The 16202-nt window shown below is 40.8% G+C and overlaps 1 non-coding gene across 5 annotated transcripts in view; it reads right to left on the minus strand.

Annotated features, from left to right (window-relative positions):
- LOC102152918 overlaps nucleotides 1-16202 on the minus strand; it is a 90187-nt gene that overhangs the window by 17622 nt on the left and 56363 nt on the right. Inside the window, exon 4 of one of the 5 annotated variants that reach the window (XR_005355824.1) lies at nucleotides 4089-4265. The exons of the other annotated variants lie outside the window; for them this stretch is intronic. This is a non-coding gene — a transcript (translation initiation factor IF-2-like). Of the gene's footprint in view, nucleotides 1-4088; nucleotides 4266-16202 lie in introns of those variants that run through there. 5 annotated transcript variants of the gene reach the window in all.

Below are 16202 nucleotides of genomic sequence, written 5' to 3' on the forward strand. Positions count from 1 at the left end.
ACCAATCAGCTACAGACAGGAGGTTCTAAAGATGTTCTCCTCGGGTTCAATTTGTTAGAGCAGCTCACAGAACGCAGAGGAACATTTTACCTAGTAGATTACTAGTTTGTTATAAAAGGATGGAACTCAGGAACAGCCAGATGGGAGAGATGCACGGGCAAGGTCCTGGGAAAGAGTGAGGGGCTTGCATGCTATCTCTGAGTGTACCACCCTCCCTAAATCTCCATGTGTTCACCAAACCCCATCCTTTTGGGTTTTTATGGGTACTTCATTAACAAGGCTGACTGATTAGATCACTGGCCACTGGTGACTGAACTCAACCTCCAGCCCCTTTCCCCTCCCTAGGGCTTGGGGGTGGGGCTGAAATTTCCCCCATCCTTGAGGCGGGATCCAAAATTTGCCTGATTAACATAACAAAATCACCTGTAGCTCTCTTCAGTTAGGAAGTTCCAAGTTTTAGGAAGTCTGTACCTGAAGCACGGAACAAAGACCAAATACATATTTCTTACTATATAAATCAGAATATCACACCCTTACTAAGAGTCCTGACGTTGCTGAGCAACTGAGTCAAACCTGGGCCACCTGCTGCCTGATTTCTTGTGTTGAGCAAAAGTCTCCCATTACAAGGGCCCTTTTGGTTGGGTGTCTTGTCTCTGGCTGCAGAGAGCATCACAGCTGCTGCGCAGGTCAGAGTGGACTCCTTGTCCCATTTCCCTCAGTGGCACCCTCCAGGCTTCCTAGATGTCCCACACTGATCACAAGAAACAGAAAACAATGAAAACAAGGAACCAGACAGTAAGGAAGAGAAAGGTTATGAGAGGAAATCTACTGAGTCAGAGGAGGGAATGTAGAAACATGATCTATGATTTGTCAATAGAAATACAGGGAGCTAGGAGGTGATGCTTTGGCTGGGGAAGCAGGTAGTTAGCACCCTGCCCAGACCCCTCTGGATCCCTTTATCAGCTTGTGCACCTATCTCCCAGTTTCTGTAGGCTATGCTGCTACCAGCTCCCACCTATGACCTTCAGGGGATGCTCCTTGGGCCTTGGGGCTACCTTTCCTAAAATGAACCCACCAAGCCTCAGATGGCCTTTACCCAATGCATGGCCCCTTTGGGAGTACACAGACCTCACACTCCTCTGTCCCAAGGCTGAACAAGCCCCAAGGTATAATTTGTGCCCAGGCTCCTCTTGGGACCAGGTTGCATTTGAGATGTCACCTCTATTGCATCCTTGTTTGGCTTCTTCCCCTTCCCTATCTTCTCCCTGCCTCTGATTTGTCCTGGGAAAATGGAGGAGGTGTGAAATCATATGGCATCTCCAAACCCTGGAGCCCTAGTCAGCATTGGCCTGTGGTGCCCCAGGCTGCCCTGGATCTCTGCATAAACCTCCCCAAAGACCCTACCTGTTCTCCTACAAAGTGGAGCTTACCAGGCCCACTATCACCCCACTTCTTCTTTTTTAAAAATGTTTTATTTATTCATGAGAGACACCGAGAGAGAAGCAAAAACATAGGCAGAGGGGGAAGCAGACTCCTGACTCCTTGCAGGGAGGCTGATGTGAGACTTGATCCCAGGACCCCAGGATCACGCCCTGAGCCAAAGGCAGACGCTCAACCACTGAGCCACCCAGGCATTCTATCACCCCACTTCTGATTCTCTCTCACGTTATTCCCTTCATCTGCAAGTGGCTTTTCTCACCATAGTATCATTAACTGGAGGAGGGACCTGCACGACAGGAATTTATTTATCTGAAAGACATGTCCGTCCTGCATGTTGCAATTTCTGCAGGAAATTACAGTCAAGAAGTCACAGGAGGAAGGGGACAATGGCCCCGCTGTGGATATATTCAGTTTTTCTCACCAAAGTGTCTCCCTTGATGATGAGTCTTTGTCCTCTGCTGACCCCCAAATGTGCCAAGACCTTGAGCTCAGGGGATTGTACCATCAATGGTACTTCCCTGGTGACCCACTGTGGTAACTAATCTGGGATGTCATCTGTGGTTCCCAATCCTGGCTGCACGTTCAGGTCCCTTAGGAGTTTTTACAAAGTATGCTTAGACCCAGTACCCCTGACCCTCAGGAATCTGGGCAGGGGGAATCAGTATTTTTCAGGACCTTAGGTGACTGCAGTGTGCAGCCAGTATTGAGACCTGCCACTTCCTTGGATGGAGTGTGTCCCCAGGAGCCACATGCCTGGGGCCGGCCTTCTTGGTCACCTTCATTTCTAGAGAGGCCCCTGGGTCTTCATTGCTTCCCTCTTCCACTCTCCCAGGTCACCCCTCTGTTTTGTAAAATATCACTTTCTTTAAGTATTTGAGTATGAGGTTTCTGTGAAACTGAGTGTTTCTCAAGATCATCAACTGTTGGTAACTCAAATCCAAGAAGACAGAGTGGCAGAGTGGATATTTGGAGGTTTGGGCGACTGTTCCTTCTACCATCAAAGGTGTTCATCTGAGTTTATACGGTGGATGGAAACTTCAGTCTTCCCTGCAAAGAGCGGAGAGTGTGGTAGAGCAAGGGAGGCCAAAGCCTGAGGACAAGACGCTGCCTGCAGACTTCCTGACAACATGATAGCTGACTTTTGTGAAGTACCTATCTGATGGCAAAGACTGCTTTTTAAAACCTCACCTTTCATCACTAGACAAGACAGGAATATTTTATCAATATTTTAGTTAGAAGTGCCACTCAGAACAACATGTTAGCCCTTATGAAATCATTCTCACTTTCTTGTTCTTTTTCACCCAACTCAAGGGGGGAACAAGCAAAGCTTGATCTTCAGCTGAATAACCTAAACCTCAATTAATTACTCAGAAAGATCTGCCTTTTTTCCAGTCTAAACACTTCAATGCCCACCATCAAAGGCACAGGCAGGGCAAGGAACAGTTTCAGATCACCTTCACCACCGCACTTCGGGAAATTCTGACCTTTTAAAATCATTTTAGAGGACATGTTAATTCCTTCCCTTTGACGGTTACCCTGTGGATTCTCATATTTTCCTTTCTCTCATGTCTGCCGGTTAGGAAAGACACTATGTTTTAATTAAAATTCTTTATTTGCCTAAGGACACAATAGCCAGCTCCTGACTTATAGAGAAAAATAAAATCATCTGCTTGGCTCCATATAGGAAAAATAATCATTTAATACATGGTATTTGCCATTTTTTTATCAGTTTTTTTTGGGGGGGTAGGAGTGGATAATAAATACATGTAACATTTATCTTCTGTGTAACCAGGTCATCTGGCCTCTGGATCCCTAAAAACATTTCTTTCTGACTTGCAGTTACGCACCAAAGAGAAATATCAGGCCATTGCCTGTGGTTTGCTCTATATACGTCCATTCTTCTACTAGACCAGTGGGTCTCAACTCTGGATGCTCATGAGCAGCATGTAGGGTTTAAAAAATATGAATGTGTAAGTCCCTGGGCCAGAGATTTTGAACCAACTGGCCTCCTGGAAGGGGGTTCAGACATAGGTATATACAGGGGACCCCCAGGTGATTCTAGTGTGTGTGTGAGGGGGTGTTTGAGAACCACTGCTGTTGACCATCAGCTCTTCCTGGTGGTAGGGAGCAATACTGCCTCCTTCACCTGGTACCCCAGAACCTGCCACAGAGTCTGTTACATGATAGATACTCATAAGTCTGCTACGAACCATATCCTGGAATGAACGTGGGGTCTGGAACCACCACACAACATCACCCTCTCCTGATCTATTTTCCAGATGCTATGTGTTAAGTAAGGATTCTTAGATCATCAATTCTGAAAAGCAGAATTGCCATGAAACTCCTTTGCCATGGTTCACCTGGGCCCCCATTCTATCACCCGCAAATAATCAAAGACAGTAACATACCATTTTAACCCATAGAAATGAATCAATGCATTGAAAATAAATTTTAAGTTACTTAAAAAGGTATAGCAAGAGCCAAATAGTACAAATATCAATGTTACCTAATTACTTTCCTTTGCCCCAAACTGTAGATAGCACTGCTCAGAATGTACACCCATTTCTTCCATGTGGATTTCAGGCAAAATTTGAAAATAGCTACCTGAATAAAAAAGGCAGACATCAAACTGTCCATTTTTACCTTTATTTTGGCTGCTTAGCAGATTGATCGATTGACTCACTCATTAATGCACTCATCTCTTCCTTCATCTTGGGCCTTTGAGACTCTTGTGTGTGCCAGGCACTGTTTCAGGCACCAGAATATAGCAGTGAACTCAGGTGGTGAGTGTCTGGTCTCAGGGAGTGTGTACTCAAATATGGGAGCTACACAAGAAACAAACAAGCAGAGAGCATGCACTTCAGGCAACAGTAAGGACCGTGATGAAAATAAAGCAGGAGGACCTCATAGCAAGGGACCAAGAAACAACTTTGGCCTGCTAGTCAGGAAGGGCTTCTCTGAGTCTGAGGGCAGATTACCAGGCAGAGGGACAGCTAGAGCTAGTAGTGTGAGCAACAGGAAGTCCAGGGGTTAGAACTTAGCAAGAGAGAGAAGACTGGTATGAAATGAGAGACAGGAGCCAGATCACCTCAGGCTTTGTGAGCCGTGATGAGAGCTTTATTTTTTATTTTTATTTTTATTTTTGTGATGAGCGCTTTAGATGCTAGCAATTAAAATGCTAACTAAAGCCATCAGTTTTCACTTTAACAGGACTGCTAGCACAGAAGGGGGCAGTAGTGAGACAATTGCTATTGATAGACTTTGTAGCTCTGGAGAAGTGATTCCACTGGGTAAAGCCAACACAAAGAATTACAAGGATTCCTGTATTCTTGAGAGTTAGATAAAAGTTGAGATGTTAGACCAATTCATATGAATGAAATACCCTTCGTTGGCCCGAGAGCCATATGGCTTGTCTTCTCTCTTCATTTAAACCTCTGTTCACATGTCACTTCCCCAAAGAGGCCTGCCCCCCTACCATCCATCACTCTCAATGCCCTTCTCTTGTTTTGGTGCTCTTCACGGGTCTTACCACTACTAGATATTATATATCTGTGTTAAGTATTTAGCTCTACATATTTTGCATCATTTCACAGTTCTCCCTCCCCACCTGCATATAAGCCTCCAGAGGTCAAAGACTTCATTTACTTTGTTTTCTGCTGTATTCCCAACACTCAGCACAACCCCTGGCACACAGCATGTGCTCAACAAACACTTGTTGAGTGAATTTGCTGGAATAAATGCCGTTGGCTTTTGCTGCATTTATGTGGGCACGAGGCACTTGGGAGCACCCCAGTGTTCCTGGGCTTCTACTTCCCAAGCACATTCATGTCCCTTCTAATTTTTCTGCCTTAATCACTTTAAATGTACTGACAAGAACAATTGACCAATTAATAGTGCTTATGCTCTTGTTCCATCATTTGTAATCCATGATGCTCCTTCTATTTGTAACGGCCTTTCAATTTTTCATGACTCAAAATGGAGGACATACATAATGAATACAAATAGCAAATTGATTAAATGTAATGCATATTCTACTGCTTGCTGGGTTTATGCCTGTTATTAATGACAGAAATCCAGCAAATTCTCATGAAAACACCGATGACATACAACCTTTAATGCAAGATGTTGGAGCGCTAGGGGTCCTAAATTTTCCTAATTACTGAGCAGCAGCAGACACTAATTTCCCAGACGGCAACCTTTGTAAATAAGAACATCAGCATGGCTGCTTTGTCCAAGTTCTTTTTGCTGAGCACAAAACCCATCATGCAACCCATTTTTACTTCACCAGACTATTTGTGTTGTGTTTCAAAAAAAAAAAAAAAAAGATACACTTGAGAGATTGCCTTATGAGCAAAGTATAAAGGATGCCACTTGTGCAAAATCAAATTTATTGTCTACTCAGAGATTGCCTGTATTTTGGAATGCTAATATACTGTGATACAGATTTCACAGAGCTTCAGCTGGTGTGCTGAGGATTAAAGCATCACAAAGGTGATAAAGCAAAACAGGAAAGAAGATAGGGATAAGTCTGAAACGGAGAATATGGTAAAGGAGATGCTTTTAAAAGATCCACCTGTCTAAATGTGCAATCTTGGTTTCCAATTGCCAAAGGATGAGCTGGCTTGCAGTAAGAGACCACATGAACTAACCTGTTTTCCCCATTAGCTAGAGAATCTTATAGGAAGCAGGTGTTTTCTTTGACACAATAGTGGGTATGGTGACTGGTTTAGCTAGGTTGGTACTAGAATAACAGCAAAGTACTTGTCTCAAAAGTCTGTCTGCAAAGAGAGAGGATGAAATGGATAGCAGCATTTGCTGAGGCCCACTCATGCTGAGAAACCAGCACTCACAGTATGCTGGATGCTAGAAGCCAGTCTGCTGCTACTAAAATTTTCCTCCCCCAAGACAAATTGGCTGTCCTGCTGTCCCAGTTGAGTAAGTCAATGAGTGGCTATGGTCCTCGCCCACTTTCCAACAGTCTAAACCTTGACAGGTTGGCATCCATGATAAGCTGTTCTCTGAGTGGGTAGAGAATTTCAAACCCAGGGAAAGCAATGGTCTACTAATTGTGCCAAGTCAGGGCACAAAGTGGTTTTGGCAAAACCCAATCCAGGCTTAGCAGATGCCCTTCTGCCTTTACAGTGTGTATACCATCTTAGAAGAGACTCAGAGCCAAGGATCTGAGAGCTAAGTGGTTTCTGGGGTGGCGCAGGGAGTTTGGGGGAAGTGAGGGGAGACATGAGACAAAGAAGGGAAGGTGGACAGGGGAAGAGGGACAGTGGGAAGCCAGCCATCCCAGTGGGTGACTCAGAGGGAAACTGGAAAACTGCAACACACATGCCTCAGAATTCCCTCAGCCAAAGTGCAAGGAAGCTGGGGTATTTATACTCATACCTGGCAGTTGTTGGTTAAGGATTCCAAGGAGATCCTAACTTTGCAGATACTTGCAGCTTTCCATGCTTAGGGACAAAAGGTATTCCAGTAGCCTAGGGTTGGGCTGTCTGACAGTGAATATTAGCACAGTCCCCAAATAGACCACTTCAAAAGATACCCCAAGGATTCTCTCTAATATATACAAAATCCAAAGCCCACCCCAAACCTCTGAAGGCTGCACATTACTCACGTGGAAATGTCTGGTTAACCTGGATCATGCATTAAGTACACTGTTGAATGGGATTTGAAAGGGGAATGAAATTAACAGACTCTAAATTTTCTACTCTACGGAGATGGCAAGACAGATTTCTTACTGAAATTTAAAAAATACACACCCCTCCTCCCCCACTATCATATGTCTATGTGAGAGAACAAAGAGTTCACAACTAGTTCTAAAAAAAGGGCCAAACTCGGAAGAGAGATACACTCACAGACCATAGAGTAAGAGATAGTGCTAGGGGAGAGAAAGTTAAGGCAGGAATGAGGATATCCTTTATTATAATTTGAAAAAAAAAACCCACAAAGTAATTTTTGGCACCTTTAAACATTTTCCCCCTCTGAAGCCTGAGGTACACATTATGTCATATGGGATTTGGTTGTTAGACAGGGCCTCATTCCATACTGGAATTTATCCTTTAAAGCCAAACAGTTCCTCAACATCTCCACTTCTTTTGATACCTTAGCTGTGAAAGTCCTTTCTTCACACATATGAATAAAATCATAATAATTCACATTTATTTAGTGCATATTATTTGTGAATTGTTTTGCACATAACAACTCATTTAACACTTATTATAAATGTATGATTATCCAATATTTCCCTCCTTTTATACAGAAAGAATCTGAGGCCCAGAGAGTTTAAGTCACTAGCCTGAGATCACTCAGCAAGTAGAACTGGGATTTGAAACGAGGTTGTCTGACTTCAGAACCCATATCTCTGCATTATCTTTTTTCCAAGTACCCTGATTACTTACTTTGATAATCAAATGTTTTTACAAACATAAATCTTGTTCTAATTGCTTCCATCCCAAGGATGTGATGATCTGACATTTAACTCCATGGTAAGTACAATACCCTCACATGGGGGAACATCCTAGAACAGAGCCCATTCAAGGAGAGGAAAGGCTTCAACTTCCCTAGGACTGCATTTCGTTTCTCCAGCAGCATGTCCAGGTCACTGTACTAGCAAAACCTTTCCAGTCTTAACTTGTACCCCAAAACACTTGTTCCCTAGGTCTGGAGACACTCACTAGGGGATTCAGGAAATCAGTTCTGTTTGCCTCTCTTAGCTCCCAGATGAGACTATTCAACTACTGGACTCCATACAGAGTAAGAGCATGAAACATGCAAATAGCACTACTTTCTTATTAGCTTTTATGGCCATTTACTAAACAAAAGAAGGATGTGTGTGATTATCGGAATCATTGCTTAGAAAGCACTTGAGCCATTGCTTAGATTCACATTTACTATCATGTGATTCTGAGTCTAAAAAGGCACTGACATTTTTTTCCAGTAGGGCTTATAAACACCAAGCCAGAGAGGCCTCTTGTTCTTCTAAACATCAATTTAGGAGAAGATAAGAAGGAGAAGCTCATGCCTGACAACGTTAAAAGCTGATGGTTTGCTTTTCCACAGTGTTTCAATTACAGTGTAAGTGTGTAGATGGCATAAGCATGTATGCACACAAATGCTATTTGCTAAATTCAAAAGAAAGATGATTTTCTCACTTCTAACACTTGGGGATTTATAAAAGATAATGTTTTAAGAGCCAGCAAAATCCACTACTGCACACATATAGAGGATACCCTCTTATTTCTCCAAATATTTAGAGAATTCATCTAGAGAAGGACCACAGTAGGAATGACCAGCGTTTGGTTGGATAAAATGATAAGAAGTGCACCCAGGGAACAGTTCACATATGCAGGTGCATGTGGATATGGATGTGGGGGAGGGGTTTGTGTGTGTGTGTGTGTGTGTGTGTGCCTGTGTCCATACACACATACAAGAGAGTAATTTTAAACAAAAGCATTCCAGAATTTCATCATTCTGGGGATGCCTGGGCAGCTCAGGGGTTGAGCATCTGCCTTTGGCTCAGGGTGTGGTCCCAGAGTCCCAGGATCAAGACCTACATCGGGCTCCCCTTGAGGAGCCTGCTTTTCCCTCTGCCTATGTCTTTGCCTCCCTCTCTGTATCTCCCATGAATAAATAATAAAAATAAAATCTTAAAAAAAAGGATTTCATCATTCTGTCTTGACTCTTCTTTCCACATGTTCAAGTGCAGTCATACCAGCAGCTTTCAAAGTGTCAGGCCCAAATCAGCCAGGAAGGTTTGTTTAGAAACCGTGACCCATCACAATGTGGCTTTATTTAATCTACACTTTATTCCATCCTCATAATAAGTACTTGTTATTGCGCAGGGCTGCTGTGTGATGATGTAAGTGTAGCCTGCATAACTGAGGTTCTCTTGTCAGATACCCACAGAGCCTTTGCCATCTACACACTGAGAACAGTGACTGCCCCAGTGGGGCAGGCAGGCAGGCAGAGGTATCTGTGATGTGTGTTTGAGATGCCCTTTTGATAGCTGTCAAGTCTTCTGATGTTGGACGGGACTGCGCTGAATTGAAATTAATTCTAATTAGGGGGGCGCCTGGATGGCTCAGTCAGCTAAGCAGTTAAGCGTCTGCCTTCAGCTCAGGTCATGATCCCAGAGTCCTGGGATGGAGCCCCATATAGGGCTCCCTGCTCAGCAGGAAGTCTTCTTCTCCTTCTCCCTCTGCACCTCCCCACCACTCATGCTTTCTCTTGCTCTCTCTCTGAAACAAATAAGTAAAAAAATCTTAAAAAATTTAATTCTAATTAGGAAACCTTGATTTTAGGCTCATCTTTGTTGCTGTGGACTTTTCCTTGTGGGTCTCCCTTGTCTCAAATACCCAGATAGAAACAGATATAAGGATATGCATTGTGCACAGAAGTCCCCGAAGATGGCATCAGATAGACCGAGATACAGAATAAAAACATAAATCAATATAAATTTCAAAAAGCCATGAGCTGAGTCATATTTACAAAATAAATTCAATCACTCATTGCTGACTAAGCTTTTTTAAACAACTTTTTAATAATCTGGACAATGATATGCTAGGACAATCATAACGCAGACAGATGGTGCTAAATAATAAAACGTATTTAATTAAACATTATTATTATTATTTAATAAAACAAGTACTTTAAATGCATACTAAAAATCATATTATATAAAATAGAGAATATTATACATATTATAATAGCAAATTAAATAATATAACAGATAAATAAGCTTAAAAATGGAAAAGGGATAGTAAATCAAAAGTATGTCTCTAACAACCCAAAATAATGCTGTAAGCCTTAGATACCTGTGAAATCAGGATACCGTAGAAAATAAGGATATTAAATTAGGAAGGAACCCAGTGAGGATGGAAAGCATATTTGTGTTAAAGCATGCCAGGTAATAGCCACATAACAAAGGTGAGGGTAGATTGGACATTATGATGGGAAATCCCTAGCGTCTACTTGGTGCTGGGGAGGGGACAGCGCAGAGGTAGAATTTATGGTATAACTGAGGAAAACTGAAGGTCTTGACTAAAGAAAACATGAAGGTACCAAGGAAAGAGCCTGATTAAACATGACTCAATGAAATAAACAGAGACAGGAATCATTGTTGCATAAAAGATCTAGAAGAGGAAATTAGGAAAGGTTCTTTTATCTTCAATAGCCAACTGATTTCCAAAAATGCAATCTATTAAAGCAGGAAATACTTTGATAAAGCACTGGAGTTTTTACCTTTGGGAGAGGTAGAATGAGACAAAATGCTAAATGATGGAGTAAGGTTTTATTCTTATTCTATCTCACTTCATTTTGTCTTATTTTAATTTTCTTACACTTACCTAGTCCTTGCCATGTAGCAGGCACCATTTAAAGCATTTCATTAGCAATAACCATTTTAATCTTTGTAACAACAGAGAATGTGCTATTGTTAGCCCATTTTTACATAAGGTACACTGGGGCTTGGAAAGGTTAAGTGACTCGCTCAAGGTCAGACAGCTAGTAAAAGGTGAAAGTGTACACAAGCAATCGGGCTCCATAGTTACTTGAGACCATGATGCTATGCTACCTTTATAATCCAAGGAATTAAGAAGTGACATACTTAGATGATTTCACTCACATTTCTCAGTTTCTGAGTCTCTGAAAGATTCAATAAGTATATGATACAGTTCCATACTCTTTAGAAAAGGATAATCTGGTCTTAAAATATATCCATTTGTCTTTATCACTATACATTGAACCTTAAGGAACTTTTAAAATATTAAATTGATATTACATGAAAATAAAACAAGCGAATAGATGGGTTGGAAAGATATATTTTTCTGTTATTCTACAATAATTTTCACACTGAGATCAGATTAGAAAACTACGAGGATTAATGGCCAAGAATAAAATTTCCCCAAGTGTTTTGGACATGTTCCACCAGAACAATGTATGACAGCATTTTAAAGAAGTGTTTCCTGCCATGAAGGCAGAAGCAAGTGCTAATGTTAATGACTCCCAAAAAGCTGCAGCCTAAAAGAATAATGTTCTGGAGGGTAAACTGCATTTCCCTACAAAGATCTTAACTTACCTGCAGTCTCAACTCCTAATATCTGCAACCTTACCGATATTAATGATGCTGCAACCTTATAGATATTAATGATGCTGAAGTAACAGCATCATTCATTCACTCACTCATTCAACAAACATCTATAGGTCTCCCATTTAGCACTAAGATAAGCCCAAAATCAATGAGACACAGTTTCCACTCTTCAAGAAGTCCATTCAGAGGTTATGAATTTGAATAAATAATTACAAGGCCATGAGCTTGTGTTAATAGAGGCTCTAATACAATAAGCAGCAGCATCCTTTTAAAAAAATGTGCTCTCTGCGCTTCTGGTTCAATATAGTGAAATGAGTATATGTATTTCCTCTTTTCACTGAAACCCCACTAAAATGAGAGTAAATGCCAAATTTCTAGTTCTAGCCAAAATGGAATAACAGGAACCTGACTTACCGTCCTATCTAGGACAACCTAGAAAAAATGGACAAAATGTAGGAAACAATAGGATACCAGACACTAGACATTGGTCAAAAAAAAACTAGTGGTCCTTGAGAACAGGGAAACAAATGAGGTAACCCTCTGATTCCCCAAGCTTACTGCCTGGAAGGAGGTTCCAGGCCACAGCACAAAGAGGGTGAACCCAGGTGGGAGTCCTGGAGTTAAGTGGATGCAGATGAATATAAGAACTGACGTTGGGGGGCAGCCTGGGTGGGTCAGCGGTTTAGCGCTGCCTTCAGCCCAGGGCCTGATCCTGGAGTCCTGGGATCGAGTCCCACATCAGGCTCCCTTCATGGAGCCTGCTTCTCCCTCTGCCTGTGTCTCTGCCTCTCTCTCTGTGTCTCTCATGAATAAATAAAATCTTAAAAAAAAAAGACTCATTAAAAAAAAAAAAAAAAAAGAACTGACCTTGGCAGCCAGAACTTACAGAGAAGAGTACCAGAGAGAGAGAGCTGGCTGTACAGAGAGAGAACTCCAAAGATCTTAACATGGTTCTACTTGAGTATTCAGCTGAGGAAATAAAAGTGTGTGCATGGGGAGATGCTACCCAAGGCCAGGTAAAAATCCATTCAAAAGGATAGAGAACAGTGTCAATTGGTGACATAGGCCTGGAAATAATGCCTATTTCCAACCACTGAGATTGGAAAACTTCAAGATTTGCAGTACCTTGTGTACATATGCAGAATGATTTGCCTCAATTGTGGGGAATAATTACCCCCAAACCAAACACTTCTTTGATCTTACCTAACACATCTTTAAACATTTTATTTATTTGAGAGAGAGAGAAGCATGAGCAGGTGGAGGAGCAGAGAAACAGGGACAAACAGACTCCACACTGTGTATGGAGCCTGATGTGGGGCTTGACCCCATCACCCGGAGATCACCACCTGAGCTGAAATCATGAGACGGACACTTAACCAACTGTACCACTCAGATGACCCTTACCTAACAAATCTTTAGAGCAAACTACAAAATCTAAGACAAAAATTACATTGGCTAGGATTAATGGCAGATTAGAGACTGCAGAAGAAAATACTAGTGAATTTGAAGACAAGGCAATGGGAAACATTCAGAACAAAAGACCAGGAGAAAGAGAATTTTATAAAATGAGCAGAGCATCCATAAGCCGTGGGATAACTTGAAGCCACTGAATACATGGGAATTTGGAGTCCCCGAAATACAGTAGAGAAAGGGTGGGACAGAAAAAAATGTTGAGGAACAAATGGCAAAAAACTTCCAAATTTGATTAAAAAAAAAAACCAATAAAACCACAGATCCACAAAGCTCAGTGAGTCCTGAGTATAAGAAACATGAAGAATGAGACCACAAAGTATATCCTAATCAACTTTCTTAAAGCCAGTGATGGGAAGAAAATCATGAAAGCAGCTTTAGATAAACAGACACATTATACAGAGATAATAAAGGCTAAGGATTATAGTGGCTTTCTAGATAGAAATAATGCATGTGAGAAGACAGTGGAATCACATTTTTTTAAGTACTAAAAGGAAAACAAAAACCTGTTAACCTAGAATTCTATATGTAGTGAACCTATCCTTTTTAAATGAAAGGGCAAGTAGAGACTGAATGGGCTGGGTGCCTATAGCAGGTGAGAGATCCATGAGTACTGGTGTAGTCCCTTGAGGAAGAGTATCTGGCCATCCACATCTTTCCTCTGCAGAGACTGCTACAGCACCCATGCTGTGACATCTGCAGTTGACTGGCTCATGGAAACAGAACTAGTTCAAGGAAGATGTTCAGTAGCTTCATGCTATTCCTGCCCAGAGCAGGAATCTGTGGAAAGCCTCTGGCTTTTAACAAGTGCTTTAATTGAGTGTCCTTATAGAATTCTTAAATTCAGAAATATTTTATCTGAAGGAAATGAAATGAAATGGCACCAAAACCAATGCCACCATGGCCAGCAGCACCAATCAGGCAGTACCAAAACCAGGAATTTAATGTGCAAAATGGCAATTATATTGGATTGGCATACTTTGCATCCTTATAAAAATTTACATATTTAAGACCCCACTCTTCATCATGTAAAGTGTATTCAAGAAGTAGTTTCCAAAATATGTTCAGTCTTTCTTTTTCAAGTGAGTATTCATGATCAAATAACATTAACCATAGATATCATTATGTGTATTTAGCATGTACCAGGGTTTGTTCAAAGGCTTCACATGTGATTTAATCCTCATAACAACTGTGAAATATCCTATTATTGTTTTTTAAAACTATTTATTTGTGAGAGAGAGAGAGAGAGAGCACACACACATGAGCAGAGAGGAGGGGCATAGGGGGAGGGAGAAGCAGACTCCCTACTGAGCAGGGAGCCTGATGACTCAGGGCTCAATCCCAGGACCCTGACATCACAACCTGAGCCAAAGGCAGATACTTAACTCACTGAGTCACCCTGATTCTATTATTGTTTTATTTTTATCATTTTATTATTATTTTCTATGTGGGGACACTGAGGCACAAAGTTTTTAAGCCACCCGCCTAAAAGTCACAGAGTTTTTGAGTGGCAGGGTCAGGATTTGAGCCCAGACAATGTGATTCCAGAATCCATGGGCTTAACTACTATGTTAAGTAGTATATATCAACATAATAAATAAATACATACTTATTTTTTTAATATATACTTTATACACACACACACATACTCTGTAACTACAATATATACTATTTAACTCAATTTTTAAAAAATAGATTTCATTTTTTTAAATCAATTTTAATTTTAGGGAAAAACTGAACTAAGGTACAGAGTTCCCATGTACCCTGCCACTCCTTACTCATTACCCTATTATTAACATCTTACATTACTGTGATATATTTGTTACAATTGATAAGTGTCATTATTAATATGTTATTAAAGTCCATAGTTTACATTAGGGTTCACTCTTTGTGTTGTACATTCTATGGGTTTTTTTTTCTTTTTTAATTTTTTTAAAATTTTATTTATTTATGAGAGACACAGAGAGAGAGAGAGAGAGAGAGAATGAGAGAGAGAGGCAGAGGAAGAAGTAGGCTCCATGCAGGGAGCCCGACGTGGGACTCGATCCCGGGTCTCCAGGATCACGCCCTGGGCTGAAGGCGGCGCTAAACTGCTGAGCCACCCAGGCTGCACCATTCTATGGGTTTTGGCAAAGGTATAATGACATATGCTCACCATTCCAATACCACACAGAATAGTTCTACTGCCCTAAAAGCCCTCTTTTTCTTGGTTTTTACACCAATTTTATTCATTAAATTTGTGTTAGATGGGTATTTTCTTATAACAAAGGAAAATATTCCTAATGTTTGAAAATAAAAAATACACTTAAAATTTCCCAGTAGTCTGTGTAGTGTACTCATGAGTGATTTTCTTTGTTTTCTTTCTTATTTTGCTTTTTCTTTGTCCTTCTAAGTATCCATGTGTCATTTAATATTTGGGGGAAAGTAAATTTGTTTTTTTTTTTTTTTTTTTTTGGAAAGTAAATTTGATTGTAGAAAAAAAAGGGTGATGTTGTGACTCTTGCCAAGCCCCTTTTTCTTCCTAAAAGCCCTCTGTGCTCTGCTTGTTCATCCCTCCCTCCCAACTAGCATGTCTGCCTCACCCCCTCTGCCTGCCCCACTGATCTTTTTTACTGCCCCCTAGTTTGCCTTTTCCAGAACATCATAGAGTTGGAATTATATAGCTTGTAGCCTTTTCAGATTGGCTTCTTTCACTTAACAGTGTGTTCCAGGCTCCTTTATGTCTTTCTGTTGCTTGATAGTTCACTTCTTTTTATTGCTGAATAATATTCCATTATTGAAAGTACCACAGTTCATTCATCTATTCACTGCTGAAAGATCTCTTGGCTGCTCCCATGTTTTGGCAATTATTAATAAAGCTGTTGTAAACATTTATATGCAGGGTTTTATGTGGACATAAGTTTTCAACTCATGGACAACTCATTCAGTTTTATAGGAATAAAATTGGACATTACAATTTAAAAAAAGGTAAATAATGCTTTTTAAGTCATATAAAAGCTAAAAGAACTCAATACTAGCAGACTGCACTATAAGAAATGTTAAAGAAAATAATTTAAGCAAAAGAAAAATGATGTGAGATGGATATATGAATTTACAAAAAGGAGAGAAGAATAATGGAAATGGATATACACACATATATATACACATACATACATACATAAATACATATGTGTATATATACATATATAGACCCTTA

The sequence above is a fragment of the Canis lupus genome, chromosome 2 (assembly GCF_011100685.1).
Source record: "Canis lupus familiaris isolate Mischka breed German Shepherd chromosome 2, alternate assembly UU_Cfam_GSD_1.0, whole genome shotgun sequence".
Taxonomy (NCBI): Eukaryota; Metazoa; Chordata; class Mammalia; order Carnivora; family Canidae; genus Canis; species Canis lupus.